The 6,550-nt window shown below is 38.9% G+C and overlaps 1 long non-coding RNA gene across 1 annotated transcript; it reads left to right on the forward strand.

Moving 5' to 3' along the window:
- The first annotated feature begins 1,650 nt into the window (after positions 1-1,650).
- Positions 1,651-6,338, forward strand: LOC121902500. Its single transcript, XR_006097574.1, has 3 exons — positions 1,651-2,750; positions 2,962-3,116; positions 3,436-6,338. It is a non-coding gene; the product is annotated as an uncharacterized LOC121902500 (long non-coding RNA).
- The last annotated feature ends 212 nt before the right edge of the window (positions 6,339-6,550 follow it).

Below are 6,550 nucleotides of genomic sequence, written 5' to 3' on the forward strand. Positions count from 1 at the left end.
TTTGAGTTGTCTTTCTTTTACGTTTGTGAAACTGGAGTGAACTGAACTGATTAGGGGTTGTGGGGAAAACAAAACAGACCCTTTACTGAGTGGATTGAACTCTGAGACTGTGGGACGAGTTACACACGCACACTGTCCCACACACACAAAACCTGAACCCTTCTTCACTCTTCGTCGTTACCTGGCACTCCCATACACAGCAGAACTTAGCCATTTCCCCTTCAGTTGAGAGTATATTTTAGCTTCCACTCCGGAATCCTCCATCAGCTGTGATGGTGCTATGGTGCTACTAGCTTAAAAATGTCTGTGAAGTTTGCAGACATAATAGCTAAATCTGTCCATGGAAAAATTATTTTTTTCAGCAGATATCTTAGTTACAACGAGATTGAGCTAGTAAAGCTTTTTTGTGTTTATATGTGTAGTATTCAGTTTGGGAAATGCCACAATCTCCAGAAAGCGTTAGCTGGAGTTGGCTGGCTGAGTCAGCAGGGACTAGAAATTGTCTCTGTTGCTAGGTCGTTAGTAAGGGTCGACCTACTTGCTGGAGTAGTTAACTAGGTTTTATTACATAGGATTCTACTGACGTGAGTGATTGTTTTCCAGGTATTAGTCATACCCCATGTATTTCCAACACAAACGAAAAGTTTCACAATATGAATACATTTTGTTTATATCTTTTATTTTGTTGGTAAATGTTGTATAATTGCAATATTATGCGAGAGGGTGTGCTTTACCGTCATTGTTGGTTAGACATTGATGTGGTCAGGAATGAGGTGTTTGCACTGAGTTCCGTAAGCATCACTGAAGTTATACAACAAACTTGGCAAACTTGTTTTTTTCTGTTGTCATTTTCAGCCGTAACTGTAGAAGATATATAGTTAAACACAGTGTTCCGACCTTTCTCACATTTCTGTTGGCTTTATTTTATGTACTGTGTTGCTTTGCTAGTGTCTTTCATTTGTTTTGTTTTGTTGGGGGGGTTCTGCGGTGAAAACACGGAGCGGAGTTTTGAGTGTCTTTCTTTTATATTCGTGAAACTGGATTGAGCTGAACTGATTAGGGGTTGTGACTGTGGGACAAGTTACACACGCACGAACACTCACATCTTTGTTTTATCTTTGCTTACGGAACTCGGCGCAAGTGCCTTGTTCCTGACCGCGTCACTGTTGTGCCAACAATGACGGTAAAGCACACCCTCTTGTGTAATATTGCTTAATTTCATACATGGCACATATATGAAAATAGAAGTATTTCATATATGACACATACATGAAAGTTCTTTCACAATTCCCTCCTCTTTGATCCAAAAAGATCAACAAAAATTACATCACATCATTATTGACCTATTATCCTTCAGAGTTGGAGTGACATACATCTGCCTTAATCAATCAAACATCATTTGTCAAACATGTGAATCAAAATATACAATGATTAATATGAGTAGATGATATAACAATTAAGAATTAAAAATGTAATGTAGAATTAATAAAGTAATGTAATAATGTGATGGATGTAGTGTAGTGAAGTGTAATATAGTGAATTTCAAATTTATAACCCTCAGACATGTTAACACCAATCCACACACATCTAATCAGACATAAATATATTTTCTTAATGAACTAAATCAAAATAGAAGAAAATGAGTCTTAATAAAACACCATAGAAATAAAAATAAACATCTCAACTCACTCATTTTGCGTGACTCTGAGAATAGCCAATTAAAGCTAATGTTATTCACATAAATCCAATATGTGGCAGCGAATGATCAGTCAAAATAATCATAGAAAAATGTATGTTCACGTAGCATATATGATTCAAAGGTACTTAATGATTCTAGTGATTCTAGTGATTGGAATATGGAGTGATCATCTGAAATAAGTGCTTAAGAAACAAAATGTTACATACATTCATGTAAGTACATACTACTATGCATATGAATTGAAAATGTTTTTGAATACCTTATTGTATTAGAGTGAATTGAATACCTACACAAAAACAAACAATATGCATTCCTAGGACAAATTGCAGTCTAGCAAAACATAAGACTAATTAAATGATTATTGCATTTGCAACCAATTTAACTATAATAATAACTATAGGAATAATTCATTATCAAACCCAATAGAAAACATATATATGGCAAAATTAAAAATTATGTTCTGCATGATATTTACCTCTTATTTCACAGACATAAGAATACACTTCACCATCCACTTATTAGGTTTTCCCCCCAATATGTCATGGTTTTTTGAACATTTTCATCTTCATTAATCATTTCATCAAAAATATTACCCGGTGGAACCCTATCTTCAAACCCTCAGAGGTCATCATAAATCAAATCCAAACCATTATCACCATTGCTTACCATCTGCTGAGTGGCTTGAATAGCAGTAGTGGCCGATTGAGCATGTTGAATTGGCGGCAGAGCTTGTCGGTGAGAGAGATCGCTTTGGCTGGCTGTTCAGCTTAGTGAATCAGTGCACGAGAAGAGAAATGGAACTGACAAAAGAAAGCAAACGACAAAGTCAAGAGGGCACACACAGAAGGCTATTTTTTCATCTGCATCTCATCTGAACTTTTGCGAATATTTTCACAACGCCATGGCCATCTGGAAAAAAGACACTGAAGACCAGCTGATCACAATGATTCAGGAGAGGCCAGCTCTGTAGACATCACAGAAAAACATTATGGCAACCAAGTGGGGAAAAGAGAACTCTGGTGTGAGATTGAAAATAAGCTTCTTATATCAGGTAAGATTTTCTTTTTGGCCATTGAGCTCTTTAGCAGGAACTGTTCGTAACTGTTTGCTAGCGCGTGCGCACGCACGATGAATAAGTTCTCTCTGTTTACCAAATGCATATAGACATGAGCTGGACATGCTAACTAGGCACAATGCTTATATAGACATGAGACGGACATGCTAACTAGGCACAATTCTTAAAATGTGGCTTTGTTTTTCAGAGAAAGAGCTCAGGAAGAGGTGGGAATCTCTGCGAACCCAGTATACCCAGTACAAGAAACTTGCACTTTCAGGAAGTGTTGGAGCACAGAAAACCGGCAGGCAGCAGTGCATACTGACCTGGCTGCAGTTTTTGGAGCCCTACACAAAAAAGAAGGTAATCTCCTCCAACCTAACTATCGTGGTAACTGAACTCTTTTATGTGTTGAGTAAAAAGAAAGCATTGTTTCTTTGTTCTGTCATTTACATTTAACATCTGCTAAATTACAAAAATATACATTAGCGACCGGCTAACCTGCCTTCACCAGGCTAACTGACAGCTGACATTTACTGAACCAAAATAGTTTGCATGTCGGCTCCACAGGAAGAAATCACCAGTGTTTGTACTTATTGATTCATTGGTTTTATTTCCTCGCCCCTGTAGCAAGTGAATCTGCCTTTAATGAAACTGGGGCTAACCGGTGCTTCCTCCTCAGGCTCCACTTCACTCAGCTGCCCAACAGAACCGCTGCTTCTTCTAACTTTAACCTGAATAACAAACCGAGGCTAGCTGGGAGGCTAGCGGAGCATTAGCAGCAGCATGACCGGAGGGAAGGACAGCCAGTTAGCCTCCAGTAGGACAGCTAGCCCCAGCTCTCTGTTTGGATCCAACCAGAGCACCGAGCCCAGTCATTTCCTCTCACACAGGTGCAGAACGTACGTGCTAGTTGGCTGTCGGATGTAGTCTTTGTAGTGTGCTCAAATGCAACACAGGGCAACATGACAAGGGTGACGTGAGGCGACGCAACAGCTGGCTTTCGTTGCCTCTAGTTCTTTGATGTTGGTTTGGTGTGTCACTTCTTTAAGAGAGATTTGATTGACACAACACCACCACCCCATTTTTGGAGCCTATTCAACTCCTTTCTGTTAGTATTAGTTTGGTTAGTCAACATACTCAGTCAGATATTCATCAGTCTAAAGCAGAGTGGTTTTGTGGGGTGTCAAAGGTACTCCCCATTAGTAATTCATGATGATGTGATTTGTACATCTCATTGTATCAGACTTGTCAGTTAAAAGTTAACTATGACCTCTTCCCATTTTGTTATTCTGCAGTCACTCCGAGTCTCCAGTCTCCCTGATATGACATTCATTGGTTTTATTTATTTATCCATTTATTCATTTCCTCTGCTTATATGTCTTTATCTTTACCCTACGGTATATTTCGTGTCCTTCAATATTGTACCCTCTTCCAATGGGAATGCCTTATCACACCGTCTCCCCCCAGGATCTCACAAGCTGTCTCTTCTCACCCCAACAGTAGAGCTGTCCTTGGGGGAGGTAGACCTCTGGATCTTGAGTGATTTTGAACCTTCACCAGCTGCATGCAGATTCAACTTATGTAGAAGGTGGACGAAGGACAGTATGAGTTAGGATCCCAGAAATGAACCCAGATTGTCGAGGCAATTTTGCAATACCACTCTGACAAAGAGGACAAAGATCTCTTCACAATATTGTCACACTTTACTTTCAGAACATCTTGGACTCAATTTCATCTGTTTAAAATTTAAAATTGCCATTTTAGAGCTGTTGTCATCATTGTTTTGAGCAATCTCTCTTTTATAGTACACTGAAATCCTAGCACTGGTACAAAACTCTGAGTTATTCTTTGCCACAGAAGCTGTCTCTGTTTATTCCCTGTGAAATTTATTTCCTTTGTTGGTCATACTTCCATGCACTATCCTCTCTCCTGGTTTACCGACCTGTCAACTAGAACTCAATCGAAATAAAACAGGAAGAAAGATTTGAAGTTTAAAAAGTGCAAGTTTAAGGACATGACCAAAAGGAATGCAAATTGGAAAGAGACATCTCATTTATGTTGGGATTTTTTGAAGGAATTAAAAAGAGAAATTTAAAACATTTAGTCAATTTACATTTTCAGCCAATTACCATTCAGTTAATTATTCCATTTCATTCTCCTAATCCTTCCAAAAACAACTAAAATGGAGAAGGAAAACAATATCATCATTCGAAGAAATAAAAGTTTTATTCCTTTAATAAACTATCCACTACCATATATGGAGACTTATTATAGTGTTTTTCATTTACCTATATTTCTTTTGAGCAACTTTTTTGTTATTTTGTGTCCAAACCATTGGTTTATACCCCCTTTTCCTAATGTGTGGGCCTAGCAACATGTACCAGCACATGGAGGACAGACTGAGGAAAGAAATACAATCAAATGTACACAAATCAGACTAGAGGGTCATGAGGAGGTACACTGACGTACCATGGAGGAAGAGGAAATCCGGAATCAGTCAATGCATTTCCACGTGTCACAGGATCACAGAATTGCACCTTTATCTTTGGCTAGAATACACACTCTTGTAAGTGTGTACAGTTTAGCTGCTTGTGCTGAGGTACCATTAGGTGACACTCAAGCTTCTATCACTACACAGTCATTCACTATGGCATAGCCAGCAAGGTGTTTGTTATCAGATGATCTGCAACAAATCTGGTCTTAGAGATGTGCTCGTCTCCATAATAGCGAGGCAATCATGTTCACTTTCTGCCTCAATCAATGGAGAGTGGCTGTATCTAAGGAGGGTGAGCACTTTAAACATATGTGGGAACTGGAAAGAATGATAGTCTCATATCCTGAGCGACATGTTGCTGTCATATGCTGTGTAGTAGTGCATCTTACAGAATCAAAATGAAACCCCAGTCTGATTTACATTTTCTATTACCCTGTCATTTGCAAGTGCCTTAATCATTTCAAGTGTTAATTGTAAAAAAAAAAAAAAAAAAAACTCACAAAAAAAACCTCACAAAATTTCAACACAAAATGAGGACCATGCACCATGCAGTCCTGACCTAGTACAATGGGAGAAGATCTCTTAATCATGGTGGCATGTGAAGCCACTTATCTAAGGCAACCTGGCATGCCAAGGACCACAGGTGAAAGCCAAGACAAGTTATACACAACAGGTTGGCAATGAGACCCATATTTCTGCACCAGGATACCTGCAGCACCGCCTTCCCTCTCATGTACATGTATGTGAATCAGCTGAAGACTGTATGTTTCAGTTCATGGAAAACTTTGTAGATATCCTCAGTCCATCACACAGTTGGAAGAGCAGATTGGACTGTGGCTGCCTGCAAAACTGAGTCTATAGCAGTGTACTAATAAATCCAGTGCCTGCAGTAGTTTGACTGGGAACGCCTCTTTCTTAGTCCTGGGAGGAGGCATGTTGTTTAAAAGATTCACTGTCTCTGGTGAGAGGAGGTGCTGTCCATTTTTTATAACATGCACCAAGTATGTCACTTTAGGTAGACAAAACTGCAGCTTCACCAAGTAGGGATGTGCAGAGGACACAGTATTTGTATTTGTATCTGTATTTGTTGAGGCAGCAAAATTATTTGTATTCGAATAAAAGTGGAAAGAGGCTTGAAAATCCTGTTTTTGTGTTTATTATGCTTTTAATTTTAGAAAATTAAAGTGTTAAAATAAGTGTTTATGAATAAACTACTTTACGAAGGAGGTCTTCACATCGGGTCTCGAACTGGGGTCTCCCAGATCATAGACCACCGCCCTGACTACTGAGCTAAAACTTT

This window comes from Thunnus maccoyii, chromosome 1 (assembly GCF_910596095.1).
Source record: "Thunnus maccoyii chromosome 1, fThuMac1.1, whole genome shotgun sequence".
Classification (NCBI taxonomy): Eukaryota; Metazoa; Chordata; class Actinopteri; order Scombriformes; family Scombridae; genus Thunnus; species Thunnus maccoyii.